The sequence below is a fragment of the Periplaneta americana genome, chromosome 13, assembly GCF_040183065.1.
Source record: "Periplaneta americana isolate PAMFEO1 chromosome 13, P.americana_PAMFEO1_priV1, whole genome shotgun sequence".
NCBI classification, from domain to species: Eukaryota; Metazoa; Arthropoda; class Insecta; order Blattodea; family Blattidae; genus Periplaneta; species Periplaneta americana.
This window is the reverse complement of record NC_091129.1, coordinates 10,962,268-10,979,982: the sequence shown is the minus strand read 5'-3', so window position 1 is coordinate 10,979,982 and position 17,715 is coordinate 10,962,268. Positions and strand designations below refer to the sequence as shown.

At 33.6% G+C, this 17,715-nt stretch overlaps 1 protein-coding gene across 3 annotated transcripts in view; it reads right to left on the bottom strand.

Annotated features, from left to right (window-relative positions):
• The window catches only part of Mhcl (Myosin heavy chain-like), a 921,190-nt gene that overhangs the window by 754,787 nt on the left and 148,688 nt on the right, over positions 1-17,715 (bottom strand). The gene's annotated exons all lie outside the window — the stretch shown is intronic.

Here is a 17,715-nt window from a genome sequence, read left to right as displayed (position 1 = left end):
TACACCTACTCATTACAGTACAGGTGTTCAGCCAATGACAACTCAGCTTACAGGTGTTCAGCCAATGACAAGTCAGCTTTGTACCGTTATAAAACCGCAAGTATCGATTATTCTCGGATATGTAATCGAAAGAGAATTAGCGAAAAGTCACAGAGGCTGGAAATCCAAAACTGTCGCAGAAGGTTATGTTCTGTTACTATAATAATTAGCGTTAATTGTAAATAATATTCAAATAAATTCAATTTGTCATCTCGTTTTTCAATGTCGAATTCAATAATCAAGATTATACCAAGTTTAACGGGATTACATCAAGGTCAATGACATTACTGTTCTAAAATAATGGAGATAATTATTACAGTTGTCTGAACACTATATAAATGTTCTTCAGACAACTGTAATAATTATCTCCATTATTTTAAATCTTAAGTTATGAACACTGTTGTATTTTGACCTTCTAAGTATTTAAACATTATTGTTCCTCGGAAAAAATCAATACTTTCGCGTTTGCGCACAACTCACAATTCACGACCTAGAACAAGGTCACTTCCGATCTTGTCAGATACAAATAAAATGTATACATCTGAATAATTTCAAGTTAGAAATATGGTCGAGCATAAAAAGTCGTATGAAACTTACCTATAATGGTAATTAAGACGCTCGTATGAATATTATGAACCGAGCGCAAGCGAGTTTCATAAACAACCATACTTGCGTCTTAATTACTGTCATTATAGGCTCGTTGCATAATGTACTATTAATCAATGACATTTTAAAAGAAAATTCCACTACCTAATTAAAATAAGATACAAACACATATTCTATGACGGAAGAACAGTCGGAAGAAGAGCAGTCTGGTTTCAGGAAGAGAAAAGCTACGAGAGATGCAACTGGACTGCTACGAACAATCGACGAAAGATATCTAGGGAAGAATAAAGGAGTATTATGTGGTATTTGTGTTTTTTTAACTTGCTGCTGGTGAATCCAGTTACTTTCAATCTTCATTTAACCACAAAATATTTCTAGGGAAAGTAAATTCAAAATGGTCTTGAACAACTAAAAATAATTTCGGAATGTGTATGGTAAGACTTTCCTGTGTTAAATTTCACGTAACTCGTTTACATGTTTCGAACTATTTATGGGTCATCTTCAGAACTGGTCGTTGTTGGTCTTGGCGCCACTTGTTCTGTTTTCTGTGAGGGTGTGTCCCTGTGGTATAGTGTAGAGTCAAAGAGTGTGTGTGTTTTGAAGTTGAGTTGTGTGTTGAGAATTTCGTTATGGTGTGTTTTCGTGTGTCTGTATATTTCATATTGTTCTAGTGTGTTTAATTTCTGGCTTTTTGGTTGAATATGTAGTATTTCCACTACACCATACCACAGGAACATACCCTCACAGGAAACAGAACAAGTGGCGCCAAGACCAACAACGACCAGTTCTGAAGATGACCCATAAATAGGTCGAAACATGTAAACGAGGTACGTTGAAATTTAACATAGGAAAGTCTTACCATACACATTCCGAAGTGATACAGTGTTAAAAGTTGTGTATAAAAAGTTTATCAAGATGTATAAAAATAATTAATAACAGAAATATAACAATACGTGACTGTAATCTATTTGATCATATCACGCCTTGAGTATATCCTCTCAAGTTAAATATTTAGGTATTATTATTGACCAACATTCAAAATGGTACAAGTATATCTCCTTCCTGTGTAACAGATTGCGTAAAACGTGTGACACTTAATAGATTCCAACCTCACTGTTGCCTGGTACTAATTCATAGTTGTTAAAGAATTACTAATGCAGAGGATAAAAGTTGAGTATTTTTCACGTACGTTTTCTCCCTTCTATTTTCATAGGCTCTACAGTCCATTATGGCTAATACAAGGCGTTGATATTCACAAAACATGTTTGTAGAACGACGGATAAAAAAGCTCCTTCAGTAATTTTTGGACAATACTTATTTCATTTTCCGTCATATTTCCAAGATTTGTGTCATATTTAGGGAATACGTGTGGATAAGTGTATTCATATCTACAGAGTTCTTCGGTCATAGAAATCCGAGACCAAATAATTTTATACATTGTAAAGTAGTGCCACACATTACAAATTAAAAAAAAAAAGTATCTGTATCCTAGATCCTTTTACGTAACATGTAGAATTTATCTGCATACACTAACAAAACAATATAACTTAGCATTCTGAATCTGTAGAGAGAAAACAATGACACAAGTCAATAAACGGATACTTGTACATTAGGAATTTATGTTTACGATAAGATTGTAAGCTTTTTATAATATTTTATTGCATTAGTACGGTTATGTGTTATAGAAAATCACTTTAAGTGAATACTTTTACAGTAAGAAGCCAGTCCTGCAGTATTTATATTGTACTGATGTAAGCATATGACTCATACACAGTTCAACGCAACATATGGTTCTTATTGTCCAATCCCTCGAGGTATAGATATTAAGCAATGAAGGCATGAAAAATCGAAGTCCAGAAGCCACAATTTACGACATATACGTTTACATTACGGTTACACATTCAGAGATTACTTTGAAAACTACGCAGATAACGCAAGAAAACAAATGATTCACTTTAACAATAATACAGGGTCATCATTTTATTTTTACTAACATTTTTAATATTAATCTGGCTATACCTTTAGAGAACCGGAAACACAGATTGCTAACCCCTTCCACGACTGTAGTTCGATGATACTGGCGTAAAACACAAACAATCACTCTACTAGATATAGGAGGGAAGAAAAGTAGTTCATCCATTTATGCAAACTAGGAAATATCGCGATTTTGAGTTCGATAATTTTCATTAGGTTTTTGTTTAATCTTAATACAGTACTATATTAAGAATAAGTGTTTTTACTCACGAACTGAGATATCCATGCGAACGTATTCACTATGCAGTGTAGGGCCTATATTATACTGTCTACAGCATATTAGCGTACAATATAGAGAATGAAGTTAAATTGAAAAATCATAATATGTATATTTAAACACATTTTTGAAAATGGTGGCCGTTCATTTCGATACAGGCTTAAGTTCTTTTGTGCATATTATCGCACTATATACTATTGCATCTAATTCTAATTGCCAGTTTCGTCCTTCGTACTAGTAACTCATGTTGAAATAATTCTGTACCTACTCTATAAAAGAGTACCTTACATACTGTAAATTCAATCTTCACTTCTGCCCGACCCGCACAGATAAAATTACTCAGACATGCTATCTACTGTCCGTCCAAGTGGTTATGCCGCAGGATTGTAGAAAGAGGAGAAATCACGTGACAGTTCATTACTTAACGAGGCCCTTTTATTTAAGTTATTTTAAACAGTTGTATAATATTACGTAAACGTCAAATTCCTAACAGAAATTAATGTTTTCAGAAAAGAGCTAAGACAACCCTTCTTTTACAGAGGGGCGAGCACAAGAGGGTGGAGGAAACCGGGATGCAACGTAGGCAAACGGACAGTACCAGTGCGAAAATATGATTCAATATTGAAGGCTCTTTCGTCACTGGAAAACGCGAACATATTTCTGGAACGTACTATACTCACTAACTCAGTGCTGTTTACTATATGCAGTCTTGGATCTGTGTGTAGAGGACAGTTGGGACTTCATTAGTATAAGGGGTGGGAGAGAAGTACATTCAAAAACTCAGGTACAATAAAAATTGAAGTAAAAATAAAATGATGTCCCTGTACAAACGTATGAAGAAGTTTTCCTTTAGAAACGGTATTATACATACAACATAATGCATTGAACCAAATTTATGTATAAACACACAGACCCAACAGTTTATTGTACATACGATTTTCTTAAATAACCTATAATTTTTTAGCGAAAATTAAATATTTCATGTGCGTGCTCCCTGAATGAATTGCCTCGTAGATATTGAGCAACAACAAGGAAAAAATCTGCTCACCTGTTTATAGGCAAAGGCAATGCATAGCAGACAGCATTAAAAATAAATTTTCCTGCAACAATTATAAAAACTTATTATAAACAGTAATTTAAAATGGAACCAACACATTAATTACCTTTATAATAAATTACGTACAATAATATATTATTTTGTTTTATTGAGGAATTACTTGTCAATAAGTTTATTACGCACAATATACTTAACTTTATTTAAATCGGTAATTATGTATGGAATTATAGGATGAGGTAGCTTATTTAAAACCAATTTTAATCCACTTTATTTACTACAGAACAAAATATATCCTCAAAAACCAATGACTTTAATGTTCTTAAAGTACGACAAATGTATTATATTGTACTAATAAAATTCATACATAAAAATCGAAATAATTTGGAGTTGCATTCTCATAGTTATGAAACAAAAGGTATCAATTCTTTAAGCCACAGGCGTAGCTCTGTCGGCTAAGGCGCTTGCCTGCCAATTCGAAGTTACGTTCGGGCGCGCGTTCGATTCCCGCTGATTACCTGGCTAGGTTTTTTCCGAGGTTTTCCCCAATCGCAAGGCAAATGTCAGGTAATCAATGGCGAATCCTTGGCCTCATCTTGCCAAATACCATCTCACTATCACCAATAATATCGACGCTAAATAACCTCATAGTTGATACAGCGTCGTTAAATAACCAAGTAAAAAACATTCTTTAAGACTGTTTGAACCAAATGCAACTGCTACAGTATTTAATCATACTAGTAATTTAGACCCAAGAATATACAACAATTTATATTTAAATATCCTAATCTTGTCAATTCTAATAGTTCTAGTGTTATATTTAAAAAGTTAGGTATGGATTTTACAAGCAATGAAAAATTGTAAATTTATATGTATATATTCTTATTCCCAAGAAACTAGTTCGAATAATTAAAACGTGTCTCAGTGAGACGTACAGCAGAGTCCGTATAGATCAGTTTCTGTCACATGCGTTTCCAATTCACTGTTAGCTAAAGCAAGGAGATGCACTATCACCTTTACTTTTTAACTTTGCTCTAGAGTATGCCATTAGGAAAGTCCAGGATAACAGAGAGGGTTTGGAATTGAACGGGTTACATCAGCTTCTTGTCTATACGGATGACGTGAATATGTTAGGAGAAAATCCACAAAGATTAGGGAAAACACGGGAATTTTACTTTTAGCAAGTAAAGAAATAGGTTTGGTAGTAAATCCCGAAAATATAAAGTATATGATTATGTCTCGTGACGGGATTATTGTACGAAATGGAAATATAAAAATTGGAAATTTATCTTTTGAACAGGTGGGAAAATTCAAATACCTGGGAGCAACAGTAACAAATATAAATGATACCCGGGACGAAATTACACACAGAATAAATATGGGAAATGCCTGTTATTATTCGGTTGAGAAGTTTTATCATCCAATCTGCTGTCAAAAAATCTGAAAGTTAGAATTTATAAAACAGTTATATTACCGTTTATTCTTTATGGTTGTGAAACTTGGACTCTCACTTTGAGAGAGGAACATAGGTTAAGGGTGTTTGAGAAAAAGGTGCTTAGGAAAATATTTGGGGCTAAGTGGGATGAAGTTACAGGAGAATGGAGAAAGTTACACAACACAGAACTGCACGCATTGTATTCTTCACCTGACATAATTAGGAACATTAAATCCAGACGTTTGAGATGGGCAGGGCATGTAGCACGTATGGGCGAATCCAGAAATGCATATAGAATGTTAGTTGGGAGGCCGGAGGGAAAAAGACCTTTAGGGAGGCCGAGACGTAGATGGGAAGATAATATTAAAATGGATTTGAGGGAGGTGGTATATGATGATAGAGAATGGATTAATCTTGCTTAGGATAGGGACCAATGGCGGGCTTATGTGAGGGCGGCAATGAACCTCCGAGTTCCTTAAAAGCCAGTAAGTAAGTAAGTAAGTATTATTTTCGTTTTGAAGTTTCAAACTGCGCATAGTTATAGCACTAATAGCCGTATGGGCTCGTGCGAAGGATCTTCTGTACATGAGTTTGTATAATTTATTATGCATCAATAAATGCACTTTATTTATCTATAAAAAATAATAATTAACAAAACAAAATCCTGTCATCAGTTTTTTTAAGATTAAGCTATGGACATAAAACTGTTTACTGCCGTCTTTATTTTCTAAGCGTATTGGGAAAGACGGAAGCAGATATCTCTACAGGATTCAAACCCTGGAACAACACTTCTTCCAGGAAATGACGCAAGAATGGGGCCAAGGGCAGACTAAAGCTGTTCTCCACGAGTGGTTACCGTATGCACCAATAAGCTTGGCTTCCGATACAGGTTTTTCTACTAACAATACCGTTCAAAGAGAATGTAGGTTAAACAAGTTCCATTACTTAACTTTCTTTAACATGGACTCCTCTACAATTTTAGATAAGTGACGTCACTCCTTGACTGCGAACAAGTATGTGTGGTATTGCAGTAAACGATAAATCAGTTTGTCTCCTTACAGTGCAGAATTTAGTTCATAAATGATTACTCGAATACATTTCATAATACTTTAATTTGCTATCACAATGCGAGTGTTTGTAGCTCAACTATTTTGAGATTCATATTTCATATTCCACATTCCAGTGACCATTAATACAATCGATTTCCCTAATATTTCAATTACTATTTAACCTATGGGGAAGGAGAGCTCAATTGGAAGGAGGTGGGATATGATGCTAGGGACTGGATTAATCTTGCTCAAGATAGGGACCGATGGCGGGCTTATGTGAGGGCGGCAATGAACCTCCGGGTTCCTTAAAAGCCATTTGTAAGTTAAGTATAGTGTAGCAGAACCTGTGTAAGTAATACAATTACCTGTTCGTCGCAAATAATTTTTATCTGAATTATGTATTTTAAATTTTCAATACCATTTACAGCAAATCCTTCCTCATTACCAAAGCTCGGAATTTGGAGACGTGTGTCGTGTGCATGAGTAAGGTTACAGGTACAACGTACACAAAGTTCACGCTGCAAGTGCTCAGGGACAGTCATATGTACTAAGAAAATGGTCGCATCGAAAGACGGGAAGACGGACGACGAAACTGTGTCATGTCGAAGCCAATGACATTCAGAGAATTACAGGTAAAAATATAAAATACGTGTTATTCAAGTGAGTATTATAGAAGTTTGAAAACACATTTTTAAAATTTTAGGTACAGAATTTCATGGAGAAATTCGAAGGAGATACATTACATTCTTCGAATGGACAGTTTATATTTGTAAGTTGTGCCACACACAAACTAGAGGCTGGAAACGGGCATGCATTGAAAGACATTGCAGTCCTTTAAATTGGTGAAAGATTTGTCCATAACCACGGATCAAGTCACAGAGTAACCTGTCTTAGTAGTGATACACAAATTGAAAACTATTTTCGGGGAAAATGTAGGATATACTTATTTTTCTCAGATATGAGATCAGCTAGCAACTGCTGAAAATCAAACAGAAAACAGTGACAGTGAAAACATTCAGTATTTTAAGTTTACTTCCATCACTTCATGTGACGTGGAAATAAGTTTTTCTCGTTTCAGATCATGTTTAACTAACAGGCGAAGAAGTTATGGGTTCGAAAATCTTCGAATGTAAGTAGTCTTACACAGTAATAAAATGTACAGAGCGGAAGAGTAAATTTGATACATTGCTCATGTTTATTATTATTCTCTTTTAATGCTATACTATACATTGGTGCGATCGAAACTCGAATATGCATCTGTAGTTTGGAACTCGATTACAACTACGGACTCGGCTAAATTAGAAAATATACAAAGAAAAATTATATCCTTATGTTCATTCAGATTTCTGCCCATTAATTCCGGGTATAGTTATGAGAGAAAATGTGAATATTTTAATTGTCAAAATCTATATGCTAGACGCCATGAGCTAGATTATCTGTTCTTTTGTAAAGTCCTCAAAGGTGATATATCCTGTGACTCTTTCTTAAACAATATTACCTTACGTATTCCAACAAAAGATATGAGAGCCCACAAACTTTTCTATATCAGAAATTCGAAATTTCTTTCACCAGTCTCCAGATGCATTAAAAATGCCAACATGCATGGCTGCGAATTCGATCCCTTCAATGTATAGACTTTGTTTGCTCTTGGCAACGATTTATCATTTATGTATTATTTTAGGCATTATACTCAATTAACATTGTCTCATAGTATTCTTAGTTATCCATTCATCGTCATTATTGTAATTATATGTATGTGTAATAATTATTTTTGTTTTATGTTTTTTGTTATATTTGTGCTGAACTGTAATTGGCCACTGGTGTTGTACAGCACATTAAATAAATAAAATAAATAAATAAAATAAATAAATAAAATAAATTATTATTATTATTATTATTATTATTATTATTATTATTATTATTATTATTATTATTATTATATGCTATAGAATTTCGTGTTTCAACCTATCATAATACTATCAAAATACGTTATTTCAACCAGAAACCCTTTTATAGCACACCTTACAATATCTCCGTGCTGGAAGCGGGAGTTTGTTGACATAGAAGTCCGGTCGCTTAGTCACGTGCTAAGACACAAGTCCCCAAGTTCCGAGCTTTGCTCATTACACCCCCCAGTTTGTTATGTAGCTACTTTTCGTGAATTTGTCTTCATTTTATTCATTGTTATCAATTATACTACTGAAATCGTATGATAAAGATTCATGTATTGGTCTCAGCTAACAAAGTATCACCATTTTTGACTTGTACATTCTGTGGATCAAATTTTATAAAAATGCTCCCGGCTTGTCAGACAGCTTATCTCACTTTTCTTCTATTCTTGTGCTTGGGCACCTTTCATTAAATTTACAATGTTAATGCCCGTGCTAGAGTTCTGCGGGACGTAGGTATGATTTGCAATTTATATTAAGACTAATTAAACTCGGCACATCCTGCACAAATCTATACGCCTTATATTTAAATTGCAGATTACTCTCGGATTAGCCTCGTGGCGTCCGTACATAACACGATGAAACGAATGACTAGCCAGAGTTCTGGCGCTCAAAATTTCAGATGACGCCAGATAGCAAGTGTTTGTCTCTTCCTGAACGTTTAACCGCAACTTGCCGTTTATAGCAATATCCCGTGATAATTTTTGTCTAACCGCTGTCAACTCCATTTCCTTCATATCTGCGTTTCTTCCTGTATTCTTATAGAGGGGTTTTTTTCTTTCTTCTCAACATGAAGACTGTTTTGTAACGGTAGTGGATGGTTTCTTTTTCGGTAACTAAAAGTAAAAGAAATTGAAAGGAAATAAGATTTTACAGACTGAAACGGCAATAACTACTGTGAAAGAGTGGTTCGCAGACAAGAAAAATAATTTTTGAAATGCAAATCTAGTCTTTGAGGTAAAGTTTCCTGTAAAGCAGATTTGGATAATTTCAAGGGAAAAATTGTTCCGGGACCGGGTATCGATCCCGGTACCTCTGGTTAAACGTACCAGCGCTCTGCCAACTGAGCTACCCGGGAACACCACCCGACACCGTCTCAACTTTTCCTTTTATATCCACACAACTCGCGTGGGCTGACGAAACGGATATCGATCCCCAGCCCCGGAACAATTTTTCTCTTGAAATTATTCAAATCTACTTTACAGGAAGCTTTACCTGAAAGACTAGATTTGCATAATATAGGCCTATACGTCACTGTGTACATTAACAGAAAACCACAATTCCAAGTCACACAGAGTTTGTGTGCACTCGATGTGGGTCTCTGGCGTTTCGTCAGCCCACGCGAGTTGTATGGATATAAAAAAGGGAAAAGTTGAGACGGTGTCGGGTGGAGTTCCCGGGTAGCTCAGTTGGCAGAGCGCTGGTACGTTCAACCAGAGGTCCCGGGATCGATACCCGGCCCCGGAACAATTTTTCCCTTGAAAATATTCAATTTTTGAAATGTTTAGAATTGAGGAAAAAGGGTCCATAAGCAAAAGTAATGTTTCGAGAAAACAAAGAATGAAAGATTTATTTTTATGTAATAGCGATTTAAATGCACTTTTATCTCCCTTAAATCTCTTTTCCTCCCATCTACGCTTTGGCCTCCCCAAAGATCTTTTCTTCTCAGGTCTTCCAACTAACACTCTATATACATTTCTAGATTCACTCATACGTGCTACAAGGTCTGCCCATCTCAAACGTCTGGATTTAATGTTCCTAATTTTGTCAGGTAAAGAATAAAAAGTGTCCAGTTCTGCGTTGAGTAACTTCATCTGTCTTAGCCTCAAATATTTCCCTAGCACCTTATTCTCGAACACCCTTAACCTCGGTTCCTCTCTCAAAGTGAGAGTCCAAGTTTCACAACCATATAGAACTACCGGTAATAGGCTATAATTGTTTTATAAATTCTAACTTTCAGCTTTTTCTACAGCAAATTAGATGGCAAAAGCTTCTCAACCGAATAATAACAGGCATTTCCCATATTTATTCTGCGTTTCATTTCCTCCCGAGTATCATTTCTATTTGTTACTGTTGCTCCCAGATATTTGAATTTTTCCACCTTTTCAAAGGACAAATTTCCTATTTTCATATTTCCATTTCGTACTATGTTCTGGTCACGATACATAATGATATATTTTGTCTTTTCGGGGTTTATTTCTTATCTCCTTACATGCTTCAAGTAAAATTCCCATTTTCTCCCTAATCTTTGTGGATTTTCTCCTAAAATATTCACGTCATCCGTAGAAACATGCAGATGATTTAACCAGTTCAATTCCAAACCCTCTCCGTTATCCTTGACTTTCCTAATGGCATATTCTAGAGCAAAGTTAAAAAGTAAAGGTGATAGTGCAACTCCCTGCTTTAACCCGCAGTGAATTGGAAAAGCGTCAGACAGAAACTGGCCTATACGGACTCTGCTGTATGATTCATTGAGACACATTTTAATTGATCGAATTAGTTTCTTGGGAATACCAAATCCAATAAGAATATTATATAAACTTCTCTCTTTACCGAGTCATATGCCTTTTTGAAATCTACGACTAAATGATGCACCTTGCCCTTGTACTCACATTTTTTCTCCAATATCTGACGGCTACGAAAAGTCTGATCAATAGTCGATCTATTACGCCTAAAACCACTTGATCATCGCTAATAATTTCATCTAGATAAGGGGTTAATTTTCTCAAAAGAATATTGGACAAAATTTTGTACGACTTCAATAAACAGGTTCTGATACACAAATTAAAATTTATGTATACAAAAATTAAACTCAATTTTAAGTAGTTAAGGGCACGAAAACTTTTTCATTAGAACGAATTATTCCTGGAAATAGTTAATAATAAGATAAGGACAAACATATACATGTAAGGACGGAAAAAATAAACCATGTGTAATAGAAAATAAAATTTAAACATTCAATAATTCAGTTTTCTGCCCAAGGACAGGCCTTTCACTACAAACCGAGCAATGTCCATCGAGAAACGAAATAAAATAGGCCCCCTAGAATGTAACTAGTGTAATAAATAATGTTATAATCAACATTATTTAAACATGAAGTATGTCTAAGTTTTCAATGCAGGGTACAGAAGGATTCACCATGTCTTTATAGCCCATCTGTCAAATGTGGGTGAACCACAAAGATGTCGGAATATAAAGTTTATATTGCTTTCACGTGTTAATTACTAGGTTACGGTAGCTTGTTGTTGTGTAACCAAGATGTATGTTCAAAGATGTACCAAAAGGTAGAGAAATACTTTAATATTCCTATCAATTTTTAAAATCTAATTCTCGTAAAAGAAACATATCAGAAACTAGCAAGTAGCCGATTGAGTATCAACAGAATCTTGGATACAAATCTATACATATAACAAACTACAAAGAAAGCAAAAATTCATGAAGTTCTTGTCACTCATATAAATTGTATCTTATACAAATCTACAATTTCCCGAATACAGTACCATAAAGAGTATTAACGAAACTATACAGATCTACAACAAAGCTAATATTAGTACGGTAAAGAGTATTAACGAAACTATACAGATCTACAACCAAGCCAATATTAGTACGATAAAGAGTATTAACGAAACTATACAGATCTATAACAAAGCTAATATTAGTACGGTAAAGAGTATTAACGAAACTATACAGATCTACAACCAAGCCAATATTAGTACGATAAAGAGTATTAACGAAACTATACAGATCTACAACCAAGCCAATATTAGTACGACAAAGACTATTAACGAAACTATACAGATCTACAACCAAGCCAATATTAGTACGATAAAGAGTATTAACGAAACTATACAGATCTACAACCAAGCCAATATTAGTACAATAAAGAGTATTAACGAAAATATACAGATCTACAACCAAGCCAATATTAGTACGACAAAGAGTATTAACGAAACTATACAGATCTACAACCAAGCCAATATCAGTACGACAAAGAGTATTAACGAAACTATACAGATCTACAACCAAGCCAATATTAGTACGACAAAGAGTATTAACGAAACTATACAGATCTACAACCAAGCCAATATTAGTACAATAAAGACTATTAACGAAACTATACAGATCTACAACCAAGCCAATATTAGTACAATAAAGAGTATTAACGAAACTATACAGATCTACAACCAAGCCAATATTAGTACGACAAAGAGTATTAACGAAACTATACAGATCTACAACCAAGCCAATATTAGTACGACAAAGAGTATTAACGAAACTATACAGATCTACAACCAAGCCAATATTAGTACGACAAAGAGTATTAACGAAACTATACAGATCTACAACCAAGCCAATATTAGTACAATAAAGAGTATTAACGAAACTATACAGATCTACAACCAAGCCAATATTAGTACGATAAAGAGTATTAACGAAACTATACAGATCTACAACCAAGCCAATATTAGTACGACAAAGAGTATTAACGAAACTATACAGATCTACAACCAAGCCAATATTAGTACGACAAAGAGTATTACCGAAACTATACAGATCTACAACCAAGCCAATATTAGTACGACAAAGAGTATTAACGAAACTATACAGATCTACAACCAAGCCAATATTAGAACGATAATAAGTATTAACGAAACTATACAGATCTACAACCAAGCCAATATTAGTACGACAAAGAGTATTAACGAAACTATACAGATCTACAACCAAGCCAATATTAGTACGACAAAGAGTATTAACGAAACTATACAGATCTACAACCAAGCCAATATTAGTAGGATAAAGAGTATTAACGAAACTATACAGATCTACAACCAAGCCAATATTAGTACGACAAAGAGTATTAACGAAACTATACAGATCTACAACCAAGCCAATATTAGTACGATAAAGAGTATTAACGAAACTATACAGATCTACAACCAAGCTAATATTAGTACGGTAAAGAGTATTAACGAAACTATACAGATCTACAACAAAGGTAATATTAGTACGATAAAGAGTATTAACGAAACTATACAGATCTACAACAAAGCTAATATTAGTACGGTAAAGAGTATTAACGAAACTATACAGATCTACAACCAAGCCAATATTATTACGACAAAGAGTATTAACGAAACTATACAGATCTACAACCAAGCCAATATTAGTACGACAAAGAGTATTAACGAAACTATACAGATCTACAACCAAGCCAATATTAGTACGACAAAGAGTATTAACGAAACTATACAGATCTACAACAAAGCTAATATTAGTACGATAAAGAGTATTAACGAAACTATACAGATCTACAACAAAGCTAATATTAGTACGGTAAAGAGTATTAACGAAACTATACAGACCTACAACCAAGCCAATATTAGTATGACAAAGAGTATTAACGAAACTATACAGATCTACAACCAAGCCAATATTAGTACGACAAAGAGTATTAACGAAACTATACAGATATACAACCAAGCCAATATTAGTACGACAAAGAGTATTAACGAAACTATACAGATCTACAACCAAGCCAATATTAGTACGATAAAGAGTATTAACGAAACTATACAGATCTACAACCAAGGCAATATTAGTATGACAAAGAGTATTAACGAAACTATACAGATCTACAACAAAGCTAATATTAGTACGGTAAAGAGTATTAACGAAACTATACAGATCTACAACCAAGCCAATATTAGTACGACAAAGAATATTAACGAAACTATACAGATCTACAACCAAGGCAATATTAGTACGATAAAGAGTATTAACGAAACTATACAGATCTACAACCAAGCCAATATTAGTACGATAAAGAGTATTAACGAAACTATACAGATCTACAACCAAGCCAATATTAGTACAATACAGAGTATTAACGAAACTATACAGATCTACAACCAAGCCAATATTAGTACGATAAAGGGTATTAACGAAACTATACAGATCTACAACCAAGCCAATATTAGTACAATAAACAGTATTAACGAAACTATACAGATCTACAACAAAGCCAATATTAGTACGATAAAGAGTATTAACGAAACTATGCAGATCTACAACCAAGCCAATATTAGTACGATAAAGAGTATTAACGAAACTATGCAGATCTATAACAAAGCCAATATTAGTACGATAAAGAGTATTAACGAAACTATACAGATCTACAACCAAGCCAATATTAGTACGATAAAGAGTATTAACGAAACTATACAGATCTAGAACAAAGTCAATATTAGTACGATAAAGAGTATTAACGAAACTATACAGATCTACAACCAAGCCAATATTAGTACGATAAAGAGTATTAACGAAACTATACAGATCTACAACCAAGCCAATATTAGTACGATAAAGAGTATTAACGAAACTATGCAGATCTACAACAAAGCCAATATTAGTACGATAAAGGGTATTAACGAAACTATACAGATCTAGAACAAAGTCAATATTAGTACGATAAAGAGAATTAACGAAACTATACAGATCTAGAACAAAGCCAATATTAGTACGATAAAGAGTATTAACGAAACTATACAGATCTAGAACAAAGTCAATATTAGTACGATAAAGAGTATTAACGAAACTATACAGATCTACAACTAAGCCAATATTAGTACAATAAAGAGTATTAACGAAACTATACAGATCTACAACCAAGCCAATATTAGTACGATAAAGAGTATTAACGAAACTATGCAGATCTACAACAAAGCCAATATTAGTACGATAAAGAGTATTAACGAAACTATGCAGATCTACAACAAAGCCAATATTAGTACGATAAAGAGTATTAACGAAACTATACAGATCTACAACAAAGCCAATATTAGTACGATAAAGGGTATTAACGAAACTATACAGATCTACAACCAAGCCAATATTAGTACGATAAAGAGTATTAACGAAACTATACAGATCTACAACCAAGCTAATATTAGTACGGTAAAGAGTATTAACGTAACTATACAGATCTACAACAAAGCTAATATTAGTACGATAAAGAGTATTAACGAAACTATACAGATCTACAACAAAGCTAATATTAGTACGGTAAAGAGTATTAACGAAACTATACAGACCTACAACCAAGCCAATATTAGTATGACAAAGAGTATTAACGAAACTATACAGATCTACAACCAAGCCAATATTAGTACGACAAAGAGTATTAACGAAACTATACAGATATACAACCAAGCCAATATTAGTACGACAAAGAGTATTAACGAAACTATACAGATCTACAACCAAGCCAATATTAGTACGATAAAGAGTATTAACGAAACTATACAGATCTACAACCAAGGCAATATTAGTACGACAAAGAGTATTAACGAAACTATACAGATCTACAACAAAGCTAATATTAGTACGGTAAAGAGTATTAACGAAACTATACAGATCTACAACCAAGCCAATATTAGTACGACAAAGAATATTAACGAAACTATACAGATCTACAACCAAGGCAATATTAGTACGATAAAGAGTATTAACGAAACTATACAGATCTACAACCAAGCCAATATTAGTACGATAAAGAGTATTAACGAAACTATACAGATCTACAACCAAGCCAATATTAGTACAATACAGAGTATTAACGAAACTATACAGATCTACAACCAAGCCAATATTAGTACGATAAAGGGTATTAACGAAACTATACAGATCTACAACCAAGCCAATATTAGTACAATAAACAGTATTAACGAAACTATACAGATCTACAACAAAGCCAATATTAGTACGATAAAGAGTATTAACGAAACTATGCAGATCTACAACCGAGCCAATATTAGTACGATAAAGAGTATTAACGAAACTATGCAGATCTATAACAAAGCCAATATTAGTACGATAAAGAGTATTAACGAAACTATACAGATCTACAACCAAGCCAATATTAGTACGATAAAGAGTATTAACGAAACTATACAGATCTAGAACAAAGTCAATATTAGTACGATAAAGAGTATTAACGAAACTATACAGATCTACAACCAAGCCAATATTAGTACGATAAAGAGTATTAACGAAACTATACAGATCTACAACCAAGCCAATATTAGTACGATAAAGAGTATTAACGAAACTATGCAGATCTACAACAAAGCCAATATTAGTACGATAAAGGGTATTAACGAAACTATACAGATCTAGAACAAAGTCAATATTAGTACGATAAAGAGAATTAACGAAACTATACAGATCTAGAACAAAGCCAATATTAGTACGATAAAGAGTATTAACGAAACTATACAGATCTAGAACAAAGTCAATATTAGTACGATAAAGAGTATTAACGAAACTATACAGATCTACAACTAAGCCAATATTAGTACAATAAAGAGTATTAACGAAACTATACAGATCTACAACCAAGCCAATATTAGTACGATAAAGAGTATTAACGAAACTATGCAGATCTACAACAAAGCCAATATTAGTACGATAAAGAGTATTAACGAAACTATGCAGATCTACAACAAAGCCAATATTAGTACGATAAAGAGTATTAACGAAACTATACAGATCTACCACAAAGCCAATATTAGTACGATAAAGGGTATTAACGAAACTATACAGATCTAGAACAAAGCCAATATTAGTACGATAAAGAGTATTATCGAAACTATACAGATCTAGAACAAAGCCAATATTAGTACGATAAAGAGTATTAACGAAACTATACAGATCTACAACCAAGCCAATATTAGTACAATAAAGAGTATTAACGAAACTATACAGATCTACAACCAAGCCAATATTAGTACAATAAAGAGTATTAACGAAACTATACAGATCTACAACCAAGCCAATATTAGTACAATAAAGAGTATTAACGAAACTATACAGATCTACAACAAAGCCAATATTAGTACGATAAAGGGTATTAAGGAAACTATACAGATCTAGAACAAAGCCAATATTAGTACGATAAAGAGTATTAACGAAACTATACAGATCTAGAACAAAGTCAATATTAGTACGATAAAGAGTATTAACGAAACTATACAGATCTAGAACAAAGCCAATATTAGTACGATAAAGAGTATTAACGAAACTATACAGATCTAGAACAAAGTCAATATTAGTACGATAAAGAGTATTAACGAAACTATACAGATCTACAACCAAGCCAATATTAGTACGATAAAGAGTATTAACGAAACTATGCAGATCTACAACAAAGCCAATATTAGTACGATAAAGAGTATTAACGAAACTATACAGATCTACAACAAAGCCAATATTAGTATGATAAAGGGTATTAACGAAACTATACAGATCTAGAACAAAGCCAATATTAGTAC